This window comes from Leopardus geoffroyi, chromosome C3 (genome assembly GCF_018350155.1).
Source record: "Leopardus geoffroyi isolate Oge1 chromosome C3, O.geoffroyi_Oge1_pat1.0, whole genome shotgun sequence".
NCBI classification, from domain to species: domain Eukaryota; kingdom Metazoa; phylum Chordata; class Mammalia; order Carnivora; family Felidae; genus Leopardus; species Leopardus geoffroyi.
The window spans coordinates 3,940,824-3,954,460 of NC_059338.1; the positions used below are offsets into that span (position 1 = coordinate 3,940,824).

The window sequence follows — 13,637 nt, forward strand, 5'->3', positions numbered from 1 at the left end:
GTCTGGTTGAAGAGGCTGTATTAGATATTCTTCAATTAAATGCTGTTTAGAGCAGTTGATCTGAATTGATCCTTTTCATTTCAATTTTTTTCCCTTAATAACCTGCATGAAGAAAAAATACAGTCTGTGAAGCTGCTTATCAGTCACTCCTTCTCTGCTTACAGTGCCTCTGTCCTCATAAAGTGCACCCTTCTTCTCTTCTCATAAAATGATCTCTTCCCTTCCTTCTAGTTCATTTTTCACTCTCGGATCTCTCTCTTTGAGTTATGTCTGGCCTGAGATATACACTCCTGCTTAACAAGGGCACGTGCCACTGTCTCCTGTCTGCACTCCCACTCTTACAAAGGGAGGCAAGGGCCTGTGCAAACAATGCTGGGGCATGGGGAAGAAGGCCAACTGGTGGCAAAGGACAGACAAAGGACAGGAAGAGGAAGGGGACTTATCCTGACTCAGTTTCCCTGGACTACGGTAGATGCAGGGATGGCTGGATTGACTCTGAGAAATGCGTCCTCAAAATGTCTTGGTCTGCACCTACTTTTATATATATATCTGTCAGAATACTCTTCCCAACTTTGGGCAAACTGCATTAGACGTGCAGTGTCTCCAATGAACCCTGTGGGGCTGTATGGGCACCTCCATGTGTGTCTCTGCCTTGTGAGAAAGCCATGTCCTCTTGACTGTGTATGTAAGATATGCATTTTGGAGAAGAGAGATCCCTAAGGTCCGTGAGATGCAGGGGTACAAGAGGACCTGTCCAGCTTTGTGAAAGTAAATACAAAATACATCCCCTTGGAGGAGTGACTTTCCATGCAACTCCCACCTTAACGAAATTGTGAACTCCAGAGTTCAGCTGTACCTTTACTCGTTTTTGACAGCTCAAAGAACGTAAGTTAAGATATATCCCCTTCCTCACGTTTGACCGTGTTCTGTTTTCCAAGCATCAATGCTTCCATGCTTCCCGCTCTGTCATTTAGGTCAAATAATATATGACTCTTCTGTTTTCTGCAAAAATCAATCAACGCCCAACCTTTGCTCATCTGATTAAGAAACGCCACATCAGTCAGATACCAGAAGTGCCAGCAACAGCCTCCAGAAGGAAAGACAGATCTCCCTTGGCTTGTGATGGGGTTACATCCCGATGAACCCACCAGAAGTTAAAAATTCATTTAATACATCACAGTTTAGCCTCACTTACCTTAATCGTGCCCCGAACACTGAACGATGAACCTAGAGTTGGGTAAAATTGTCCAACATAAAGCTCATTTGATTGTAAAGCGTTGAAGTATCTCACATGATTTATTGAATCCCGTACTGAATGTGAAAAATGGAAAGGTTTTACAAGGCAGAACGGTTGTCAGTGTGTAGCTTGCTGACCCTCGGGATCACACGGCTCCCCGAGAGCCATGGCCACTGCCCAGCATCACGAGAGAGTATCATCTGCACGTCGCTAGCCTGGGAAAAGACCCAGATTGAAAACTCGAAGTACAGCCTCTACTAAATGCGTATCGGCCCTGCACCGTTATAAAGTCTAAAAAATGTAAGTTTAACCATCATAGGTCTGTATAAGAAAAAAATCCAGCTTTGAAAGTGGCAGGTGTGTATGTAATAGATGTTAGCAAATTCGGGTAAACATAACTGTCTTACTAAGAATGATGGCCTCCTGTGTCTGTCAGCTGCCCTCCTTTGGGAGGCCAGGAGGGCCCGTGGGCCGATAACTGACAGCTGGAGAAGCTGGGGTTTCTCCAGGGCCAGTAACCAGAGCAGGCAGCGGAAAGGAGATCCCACGGTTGGAGGAGAGTCACCTGAAGCAGCCATTCCAGGAGAGACACGAGCAGATGGTGCAAAATCTAGTCCAAGAGTGAAGAATGAAGAGAGCAGAAAAAGTCACCCCAAAATGTGCCACTTTGACACATAGGTTATGTTGAGCTGAAGGCAATTAAGACCCACAAGACTCAAGAAAAGCTTTTTGCATCTCCTTTAACTATGAAAAAATTTTTTTCCATGGGAGCCTATGCCAAGAAAAGAGCTATTACCCAAGACAACTTTTTATAAAAGACAGGTGTAGCAGCATGGCAGGGCAAACACGTGTGAACCAAACAATGGGTCTTCTCATCTTCCCATGAATTGCCTTGCTCCCCCTGAAGCCCTGGACCCCTGCCCCCTTCTCCTTAGCTCAAGATGGCATTATAAGCCTCACGTGCTTGACTATCTCAGAGTCTCATATTTTTTTATGGGGCCCCAGTACATACAAAATTAAGTTTTTCTCCTATTCACCTGTCTCATGGCAATGTAATTATTAGATCAGCCAAAGAACCTAGAAAGGAAGAAGGGGAAAGTTTGCCATTCCTATAGGAATCACGGACAAGAAACAGTCATAATCAAGTACAGGTCAAAAGGGAGCAGGGTGTTGATTGGTTACATAAAAGATTGATAGTTCTTTAGGTTTAATTTAATGGACTAAATGAATGCATGTTTGCAGGTGGTTGGCCAGATTGAAGGCTCCAAACTGGAATGGAGGCTATCACCTTGTTAACCTAGGTCATTTTTGGCCTGAATTTTCCAGAAGGACAGATTCGCCCTATTGGTTCCTCTGCAACTAACCCCAAGACAGCAGGGCTCATCTAAGGTTCATGGAGGTGGAGTGAGTGGGATCCCTCCTTGTGGTCCTTCATTTGTCCTCACTTCTAGGGCTCTCCTCACAGACTCTCTCCTCCTCCTCCTCCTTCTTGTCCTCCTTCTTCTCCTCCTCCTTCTTCTTCTTCTTCTCCTCCTCCTAATCCTCCTCCTTCTTTTCCTCCTCTTCCTCCTCCTCCTCCTCCTCCTTCTTCTTTTTCTCCTTCTCCTTCTTCTTCTTCTTCTAAAGTTTATTTATTTTGAGAGAGACACACATAGGGAGAGGAAGAGAGAGAGAAGAAGTGGGGGAGGGGCAGAGAGAGAGGGAGAAAGAGGATCTCCAGTGGGCTCTGCACCGACAGCACAGAGCCTGACGGGAGGCTCCAACTCACCAACCGTGAGATCATGACCTGAGTCAAAGTCAGATGCTTAACCAATTGAGCTATGCCCCTTCTTCTTCTTCTTCTTCTTCTTTGCCTCACAGCTCGTTAGCTTGCTCCACCAATTCGTCTTCCGGGTCAGTTACTCTGGCTTATCACTCAACTGCACTGATTGTGTATTCACAAAACTAGTAGCCTTAAATACAGATCCTTTGTATAAAGTGCAAAAATAACCCAGAGGGCAGACACGATTTGTGTCTGAAGTAGTCCCTCTTTCAAAAGCTGCAAGGATGGAGGAGTTGAAATGGGATTGTGATAGGCTTTTCAAGAATAAAAACACTTTAATGTATTTTGGTTTTAGCACATTCACTATGCAGCTCTTTAGTTTTGAGGTTTTTTGTTGCTGCTGCTGTTGTTGTTTTCTTCTCTCTAAAGAAAGTTGGAAATGAATAATTTCTAAGTTTTCTCCAAGCTCCTGGTGGAGAATAAGCTAGTCTTAGTAAGCAATATAAAATATATATGTGTATATATATGTATATATTATACATATATAATATATATAATATAATATATAATATATAATACATATATAATATTATACATATATAATATATATATGTGTGTGTATATGTATATATTCAGGACTGCAAACAGCCCATTTACAATTGTTCCAAGGGGCTGAGCTTGAAACTCATGGATCTTTGGGGTTTCACCAGCTTTTCCAATAATGTGTTCTGGGACACTGGTCCACATCAAACACAAGCAAGGCACCATCCACTTCCAGGAAACCACTGTGTCAATAACATTTTGATATTATAATTATTTTTTGTTTGGAGTGAGTTTACCTTTTAGCTCTGTATGCAAACTTTTACAAAAAAAGAATTGGCTGCCCAAAGCCACTACAGCATGTGTATTTTTCACGCCGGAAAACCTAGTTATTTGAATGAAACCAAACACCCTCCCTGACAGCGACTGTTCCTTAGCCTTTCGTTTCCAATGTGTCACCGAATCCTAATCCCTCTTCCCAAGTTTCTTTCAGCTCGGTGTATTTCCCTCCATTTCCACTTCATGATAGCTCTTCCTGACTTCCAGTTGTTGTTCCCAAAGTCAAACTGGCCCGTCACATTTTTCCCCCACGATATCCAGAGGGATCAATCCAAAGTGCAAATCTGGTATCATTCCCCTTTTGATCACTTCTGATTTCTCTTAAAACAAGGAGAATTCTAATCATGCTCCACACAGCCTTACCTTGTCTGTCTCTCAAAGGATATCTCAACCACCCTCTGGTGACTCTCTGTGCTCCAGCCACACAGGTTTTCTTTCAAGTCCTCAAGTAAGCCAATGACTTCTGCCACAAGGCTTCGTCACACGGTGTTCCCTCTACTGAAGACACTGTCCACTCTTATTTATTTCTCAGAGTTGAGCTGAAGGGTCACGTTTCACGAGAAGCTTCATCTGACACCTTCTCCTCATCTGACACCCCCTCCCAGCCTACACCTCCTCCTGGCTTTTGTTATGTTCCCTTGACACATGCTCCCCAATGACCATCTCCTTCATAGAGAGCTCTTATCTCAGCTTACTAATTCATTAACTTTCATTAGTTAGAAAAAGACTTACCTCCCTCATTAGAGCGTAAGTTTCCAAAACTTGCATTTGTTTACAACTCCCTATTTTATCACCAGAACTGAAAAGAGTTCCCATTAACTATTAGCAGCTCAATGGATATTTACTGGAAGGATAGGTGGACGGATGGGTAGGTGATGGGCTCGCTGCTCACCAAGGCCACCATCATAGGCACCTTGGGTGCCCCAGGTCGATGGCCAACTTATCTTGCATCATGAAAAGCCAAAGTCCAGTGATAATTTTTTTAAATACCATGCACCAATATGGTCCTGTTCAATTATCTGAGATACCCTCAGACAGAAGGGGCAAAAGGTTATTGGATGTTGTTTCTGATAGAAATGAGTAGTTCTGGGTTAAAAATAACAAGGCAACCTTTGGAGTTAAGCTTCGAATTGATGGGGCACCTGGATGACTCAGTTGGTTGAGTGTCCGACTCTTGATTTTGGCTGAGGTGATGATCCCAGAGTCATGGGATCGAACCCCATGTCAGGCTTTGCACGGAACGTGGAGTCTGTTCAAGATTCTCTGTCTCTCCCTCTGTCCCTCTCCCCCGCTCACACACACTCTCTCTGTCTCAAATCAAATTAAAAAAAAAAATTTAACTTTGAATTTACTCGAAAGAAGAAGGATTTAATTATTAGAGCTGTTTCAGAGTAGAGCGAACTGTCTTCTGAGGTGGTGGGTTCCCTGTCACTACCTTTCCAAGAGTACACAGTGGTCAGGGCTCTGTCACAGGCCATTCAGAGAGATCTCTGCTCTAGGAAGAAGGGAAACTAACCCTCCAAAGGTAAGTCAGTTCCACAAAACAGGTGTCTCAGAGAGGTATGCAGATCAAGTCTCCCTTCCATGTGGATAGTGTGGGAGAGACAACAGACTCAAGAGAGACCGAGGGACTCCTCCTCCTCGTCTCCCTCAGCATGGCAGCCCTTTTCTTCTCACACATGTGGTACCAAGGAAGTATTTGGGGTCCCAAGGATCTCATTTTCCTTAACATTCGGGTGTGCGTTTGTATTCGCCATTTCATCTATCATTTTCAACCTTCTCCTTTCATCTTCCACGGCTTTCACAGACACTGATGGTATCTCCTCTGAACTTCCAGGCTTCGGTGACCTTCATCTCTCTTTCTGTACAAGCCTGTTCCATCTGCTGATTATTGACTCTCCCTCCATGCAAGGTCTGTCCAGCTCTCCTCCACCTTCCATGAGGTGAGGGCGTGAGTAGGACAGCACTCAGCAGTCCGAGTGCAGACGGGCAATGGCTACGCAGAGAGAACATTCCACAAAGGTTGAAAGGTGAGACCCACAGGAAATGCAACAATCACTGGTTTTCTACCAGAATAGTTCAGAACAGCACGGATCACAGATAAGTGTTTGCACCCAAAGGAGGCCTAAGAATGACCCGGGAAGGAATTTTAGATTTATAAAACGGGAACTTAGCCGACTTCTTCTATGGCTACAGAGCTCCAGGCATCCCTGTCTCCCACCCAGTCCCAGATTGGGTCGCTTTTACCGAGTTGGGATAATAAGATCCTAGGATCACTGTTACACACAACAAAATGGAGAAAGTCTTCAACAGAGGAAATTGCGTGTTACCCCAAGCAGGGAAAATGAATTCTTGAGATAAAAACCGAAAGACGTTCCTAAATGTGGTCAGCCTGTGGTCGGCCCACACTTTTAGATTCCTCAGCTCAGAATCAGAAAAGCCAGTGGGGTCGGTTCTTACGTGTCGTTACCGCCCCCTCGAGGCCAAGTCCAAGAGCTACACCTTCTGACTTCAGACAGCGGAGGCTACTAAACTCCCGGACAAGGCCGCTTTGATAAAGTGTCTGTGGTTCTGCGTGGCCCCTGTGCTCACGTCATCGCTTACATTTGCCACTCGCCCATTATAGGCTCGTGTGTGAGAAGCCATGCTGTTCACGTGGTATGCACACAAATATTATGTATGAGATGTTGTGACTTTTGCTACCAAAGTCGCGTGTAGAACCCTGGAATTGCTGCATTTGGAGACTCTCCTTGGGGGGGTCTTTGGGGGGATGCTCCTTGGCCGGCTCTGTTTTTCATCCGGATATAAAGCCAGATGTAGCCATGGCGCTCAGGGAACAAGAGATCTTCAACCCACGGGGAAGAACGCACCCACACCTGCCCGGCTGCCCAGGAGTGAGGTGCCCAGGCCAGGAAGTAACACAGTTCCTCACTGTTACTCCCGGTCCCCACTGTGGGACCCACACGGAGGCACACCACCCAAGAGAATTCTCCTTTCAAAGTAAAGCACGGTAAGTGGTTAGTATCTTTTTAAAGGGAAGATGAAGCAGAATGTTTACGGTACAGCAGAGGAGATCCTGTTGAAATGTAAGCAAGAGCTTCTTGAGAAAGAGGGTCGGGACTGCCGTGAAAGGGACTCCCCGGAGGTTATGCAAGGCCTCTGGAGTTCTCAGACAACAGCACATCATCTACGGGTACTTTAAAAACAGATTCCCCTCAACTGAAAATCAGTTGTCCATAGACGAGTGGGTCCACGTCCGGATTCCTTATGTTGTGCCATTGACTTTTCTGTCCTGGAGCCCAGACCACCTTACAGTAATTTTATTATCTGTGTGTACTATCCGAAATAATACCCAAAATATTAAAAATAACAACTCAGCCATGTTTCTAGACATTAAGACAAATATTCAAAAATGGCGTTTTTTTTATTTCAGGAAGACGCCAATAGAGAAAGATCTGGAGGGGCACTTGGGTGGCTCTGTCGGCTATGTGTCTGACTCTTGATTTTGGCTCAGGTCATGATCTCACGGTTCGTGGGTTCAAGCCCCCCATCACGTCGGGCTCTGCCCTGAAGCCTGCTTGGGATCCTCGCACTCCCTGTCTCTCTGCCCCTCCCCCATTTGTGCTTTCTCTCTCTCTCTCTCTCTCTCTCTCTCAAAATAAATAAACTCAAGAAATAAGAAACTAAAAAAATCTGGAATAGAAAAGTACAATTTCCAGTAACAACTAAACTACGGCATACTTAAGGACATCTAACAAAAGATTTGTAAAGTCCTTAAAGAGAAAAAATTTAAAATGTCATTGAAAGATTTATATGAAGATCTAAGTAAAGAAAGATAGGTATGATCTTTTTAACCAATAAAGATTCAGGAAAACGAAAATGGCAGCTTGTCAAAGTAACCCGTAAACTCCATGGAGAATTTCAGAGGGCTTCCCCTTGCGCTCATCAGGGTGAGCCCAAGACCTACCTAAAGGAGTAAGGACAAAACTACCCCAAAACAAGTTTAAGATATTCATTGGGAAGTACTGTCCCTACTAGATATCAACACTTACTATGAATACGTGACAGTTAAAGCAATATGATGGTGGTTTACATATCATATCTCTCACACACAGAGAAAAGTCAACTAATTGGTACAGAATGGGGTAACAGAACCACAAATGCATAAAAATGGTATATAATTCAGTGACTTTACAAATCACAAGGAAAGAGTGGGAAACTATAAGAATGGGACAAGTGGCAATCTATATGGGGACAGATAATACCGAAGCCTTCTCTCGCATTGTACAAAAATATGTGTATCTAGGTGGATCAAATCCCTAAATCAGAACAGCACTGCTCCTGAGGGATTCACAGGAGACTCTCACACCCCGAGGTGGGGGAGGATTCTTCCTCCAGGTACAAAAAGAGAAGCAGAGAGAAACACTTGGTCGGATTTCCCTGCACGCAACATGGAAATCTTTGAGGGAGGAAACAGAAACACACATAGAGAGGTATAAATAAGCAATTTAGTCAAAGGTCTGACGAACATTAGAAAAAAGATGCTTGGCATCACCAGTAATTAGTGACTTCCAGAACAACACCGTATGGGGCATAAGCCACAGAACATAGGCCACAGGACATAAGCCACGGAAGAAAGGATGGTCATGAACCGGCAATAGTAGGTGGGGCCTCAAGGGAGCCTGAGTGACCCATCAGTGAGTCATCCAAATGGTCCCCGTCACTGTGTCCTCGCGATGCTTTCCCCGCAGGCAGCTGACGACAGGAAAACTCCTTCCACGCGTCCAGATCCTAAGTGGGAACTCAAACTCTTCTCAGAACTATTTTCAAATTCACACACCCATTTGAAATCCTTGGAGTGATAAAGCCATTGAAGCTCCCCAGTCCTGGGGACAAAGGAGGAAGAGGAGCTCACATCTGTGGAGGGTCTACAATATGTAGACGTCCAGTTCCTTATTTTTTTTTTAATTTTTTTTAACGTTTTATTTATTTTTTTGAGACAGAGAGAGACAGAGCTTGAACGGGGGAGGGGCAGAGAGAGAGGGAGACACAGAATCGGAAACAGGCTCCGGGCTCTGAGCCATCAGCCCAGAGCCTGACGCGGGGCTCGAACTCACAGACCGCGAGATCGTGACCTGGCTGAAGTCGGACACCCAACCGACTGAGCCACCCAGGCGCCCCTCCAGTTCCTTGTTTTTTGTTTGTTTCCCCCTTCTCCTTAAGAATTTCATCTTCGCAGAAGCCTCTTACATAATAGCAATCACATTCTGATACATTTTATATACCGTATAAGGAGACAAAGGCCCCGCTGTCTCTCCAAAGTTTTGTTTTTATCTTGTACATATACAATTTGCATTGTACTCCAGAAGATCGGTTTCCTTAAAAACTGTTTTTTAAACACTTGTCAAACGGTAACATTCACGCCCAACGCAAGCGCATTCGGATCTCTGGCAGCGTCGTGATTTCAGGAGCCCACGCGCTGGTTTGGGAAGCGGAGAACCAACCTGGCCTCGCGTGTGACTGACCACTGGCAGGTGGCTTACCATTCACAAAGCACTTTCACTGGGCCTGGGCGACGCAGAGGAAAACGACCCGTCCACCTCTGACATGGGGATAGTAGCTCCATCTTTCAGGGTCGCTTGGAAAACGGGGGGTGTAAGCATTCGGTGGGGTGTGCCTGACACACAGCAGTTTCATTTGTTATCATCTCCCCGTTGCTACAGTTGAATTCGGTGTCTCGAGTGCAGTGACATACCCGAGGCCACGCAGATAGTAAGGGGAAGTAGGAAGGTATAAAGTCGAAGGCTTCGAATGCAGGCCTTGTGCTCTTCCTATTGATATCTACCTTTTTTGGGTGTGCAAAAAGTGTAAAATGACTCCCTGTATAAAAAAAGCAAAAACAAAAGCACCAAACAAAACAAACGAAAACGTTGGTGCTGTTGACTGTCATGTGAAAGGATCCCATCCGCCCCAATATCTACCCCTCTTCAAATTCTAACATTAGCCATTCTTTTCTTTGCCTAAACCATTTACCTCTCTTCGCCGGGAACGTCTGCACAGCCGGCTCCCTCGCTCTATTTCGATTTCTGTGCAATTGCCCCCCTGAGCAAAAGAGAGTTTGGCTTACGATGTATCAGTGACAGGGACGATCCGATGTGGCAGGAAGTAATGCTGATTTAAACCAAGAGTGTAGGCAGGATGTAGAACTCAGAGTCAGCGGGAAATCGGGGCCAGACTTTAAGCCATCTGACCTCTCACAGAAGCATCTTACTTAGCAGCAGGTGCATAAGAAATCGGGCTGCGGGTAAGGGGGTGGGAGTCGAGGACTTGCCAGGCAAGTTAAGCTTTGGAGAATCTCACTCTCGGGAGGACTGAATGTCCAGCAGGGAAGCAGAGGCAGGCAGCCCATGGTACAAACCCAGGGAATTTATCAGGAGGAGGGATAGGAGGGGCCAGAAAACATCAGCAGTAACATGTGTATAACTGGATCCATGGCAGCGAGACAAATTCTAGACTCCTCTGGGAGCTGGGTCCTTCATGCCACGGCCACCAAGGGCTAAGGACTTCCGTGGGCTTCAGCCCCTGAAGGAAACGACAATAGAAAGGAGTTGGAACTTGCGAGTTAACAGAGGTCTGTGGTTTAGGTGATGCAGCTGAGTAATATCGTCTGCAACCCTTAAGTTTGGCTTTTGTCGCTCAGACGCACACACGCTCACAGACAGGCAGACACCTGCGTGTTTTCGCAAGCCTGGATGAGAGGTTTGTTGCCCCATTTCATTAAATGCAACAAATATTTAACAAATGCCAGAGATATGATATGCTTCTTGGCACCGTGAAGAAGTAAGCTCACACAGAGCGTCTTTGCCGGGAGGAGAAACTGACGAGAAACACACAGACAAGTATTAAAAAACAGCTTGGATGGTACTGAGCCCACGCGGAAGGCGTCGCGGGCATGGGCAGCGGGCACAGCAACGGGTGTGGTTGGTACCCTAGAGAGATGGAGACGGGAGAGGGGAAAAGCCAAATGTACGCAGAGGACTGGGGAGAGGAAGGCAAGCCCACGGCTTCACGGGGAACGCGGCTCCAGAAGAGAGGACGGGACGTGCAGGCACCTGGTCGAGAGTGTTTCCAGAACACTCCAGGGGGTTAAAATCGGCGTGGATGGGGGCGTGGATGGGGGGGGACAAGGGGAAGAAAGAATGGAGAGGAAGCCAGAGAGGAAGAGTTAGACCAGCTCCCGAAGGCCCCGTAAGCAACTTGCTCTCTGGAATTAGTTCCACGCGGTGGACGTGGCCCATGTCTTCAAGCACATCTCTCCGGCTGCCTGAGAATATGCCGAGGCGCGGTCAGGACAGAAGCCACACGGCCGGTTCACGGGCTGCTGTGACGCAGGTGACAGGTGCGGGTGCCCGGGTCTGGGTGCATGCCGGTGACGAGTCTAAGGAGCGATGGGGCGTCAGACAGGTTTGCTTTGTACCAGATGGGACTTACGGAGAGGGTGGATGTGGAGGGTCCAAGAGGAGTTAAGGGGAGCAGCTGGGTGTTTGGACTGAGCAGCGAGAAGGATGTCAGAGGAGCAGGTGTGGAGTGTGTCGGGGGTCCGGGAATTTGCGTTTTGAAGTGTGAACTTGAGACGTCTGTCGGAGCTTCAAGGGCGTCCTTTCAGGGGCGCAGGCAGAGTCCCAGAAGAATGCTAGTCTGGAGAGACCAGTTTGGGAGTCATTAGCATACGCATAGCAGGAGTTAGAGCCAAGTGGGGGGGGGGGCACACCCTCTGGGAGGGTTTGAAAACCAGGACGAGGTCTTTTTTTTTTTAATATGAAATTTATTGTCAACTTGGTTTCCATACAATACCCAGTGCTCATCCCAGCAGGTGCCCTCCTCAATGCCCATCAACCATTTTCCCCCCCATCAACCCTCAGTTTGTTGTCAGTTTTTACGAGTCTCTTAGGACGAGGTCTTAAGAGGGGACAGTTCTTGAGATAAAGGGACCAAGCCGCTCCCGTTTCTGAATACGCCAGGCAAGACGAGGCCTACAGAAATGCCAGACTGGCAGTGTGGCCTCCCTGGGTGCCGTTAACGAGGGCGAACTTGAGGGAGAGGCAGAGAGATGAGGGAGGAGATTAGCAAACCCAGTGCTTGGACTGCAAAGGGGCCAGCAAATGTGCTGGAAGCAGGAGGGAGATGTGGGGTTGAGAGGCTCCTTTCTGGGTCTGCTTGCTTTCCCAGCCAGGGAGACATGGCAGGTATTTTCACGCCACTGAGAAGGATCTGGCAGGGGTAGAAAATCAGAGGTGCAGAAGACCGGAGTGAAAACTGCTTCAGGAAGCGATACCTCAGAAGGGTTCCTGTTTGACACACACCCTGTGTGAAGGAGGCCCGCCCGCTGTTTTCCCCACGTGGCACCTGCCGGGCGAGAGTGGTGGTCTCCATCCCCACTCCAGGATTTCCGAATCCCCCAAGGATCTCAGGCCATGTCAACCTGCCTCCTAAGGCCGACAGCAATATAGTCAGACAGACGTAGAGGCAAATCCTGCTTCGGCCATTTACATACACGCGTTTCACCCGGGAAGTCACAGCCTCCCTAAAGCGTCTACATCCTCGACCGTAAAGCGGGGAAAACGCTATCAACCTGCAATGAAGGATACCGTTGGAATCGGATGAGTCCGTGCAGGTCCAGACCGTGTACTAGAGTCTGGGGGGGAGCAGCCGTTCAATCAGAGTGAGCCATCAGTACCAACGCGACGGAAGTAGGTATATAGTAGCGATATTCCTGTGACAAATAACAGTTTTACCTGGGGTGGGGGGAGGGGTGATAACCCGGATTCCAGACTTAAAAGAGACTGTGGGTGGACATCCTTTGCAAATGCTTTCCCCTGGGCCCCTGGGTGGCTCAGTCGGTTAAGCGTCCGACTCTTGATCCAGGTCCAGGTCACTATCTCACAGTTCATGGGATCGAGCCCCGAGTCAGACTCTGCACTGACTTGGAGCCAGCTTGAGATTCTCTCTCTCCCCCTGTCTCTGCTCCTCCTCCGTTGCTGGTGTGTGTGTGTGTGTGTGTGTGTGTGTGTGTGTGCGCGCGCGCGTGCCTGCATGTGTGCCTGCATGTGCTGTCTCCCAAAAAATATAAACTTTACAAAAAATGTTGGGGTGCCTGGGTGGCTCCGTGGGTTATGTGTCTGACTTGATTCTGGCTCAGGTCATGATGTCATGGTTCGTGGGATCAGCCCTGCGTTGGGCTCTGTGCTGACAGCGTGGAGACTGCTCGCGATTCTCTCTCTCTCTTTCAAAATAAATAAACAAACATGAACAAGATGCTTCCACGAAGGACAGAGACAAGAGGACTTCGGGGAGGTGGGTGCACGGGCAGGGGGGACAGAGAGGCTGTGCTGGCTGCAAGGGCGTGGTGGTGGTGAGAGTGACAAAGAAACGGCCTTGAAGTCGCTCCAGTCGCCCAGTGGGCAAGACCGGAGCTTCACGCTCTGGTCAGGAAGACGGACAGACGTTCTTTATTGAGAGACTTCCAGGCGCTATGCAGGACTTGAGTCACGTCAGCTGGATCACTGGGTCACAGCCTGGGGACCCCACCAGGGGCACTGTGGCATAAAGGGCACTGTCACTAATTGACTGGTAGGGAAACCGCTGGGGAGGCTGAAGCTTAAGAGGGACAACACAGGCTCAGGGACACCAGGTGACACAGCCTCAAGGGATGGTAAAACAGAAGTAAACCCGCCCTTTGAAGCCGATGCCCACCACACC

General features: G+C 47.5%; 1 long non-coding RNA gene and 1 pseudogene across 2 annotated transcripts; both read right to left on the bottom strand.

The window, feature by feature from the left end:
- Nucleotides 1-382: 382 nt before the first annotated feature.
- Nucleotides 383-4,782, bottom strand: LOC123585791 (annotated as a pseudogene).
- Nucleotides 4,783-9,034: 4,252 nt separating this feature from the next.
- On the bottom strand, nucleotides 9,035-12,617 carry LOC123586046. 2 transcript variants are annotated; one of them, XR_006706567.1, is made up of 3 exons: nucleotides 12,242-12,393; nucleotides 11,370-11,576; nucleotides 9,035-10,460 (listed from the first exon to the last, which is right to left on the bottom strand). It is a non-coding gene; the product is annotated as an uncharacterized LOC123586046 (long non-coding RNA). The 2 variants fall into 2 exon arrangements; XR_006706568.1 differs by lacking the exon at nucleotides 9,035-10,460 and adding an exon at nucleotides 12,527-12,617 and having other exon boundaries at nucleotides 11,054-11,576; nucleotides 12,242-12,367.
- Between the last annotated feature and the right edge of the window lie 1,020 nt (nucleotides 12,618-13,637).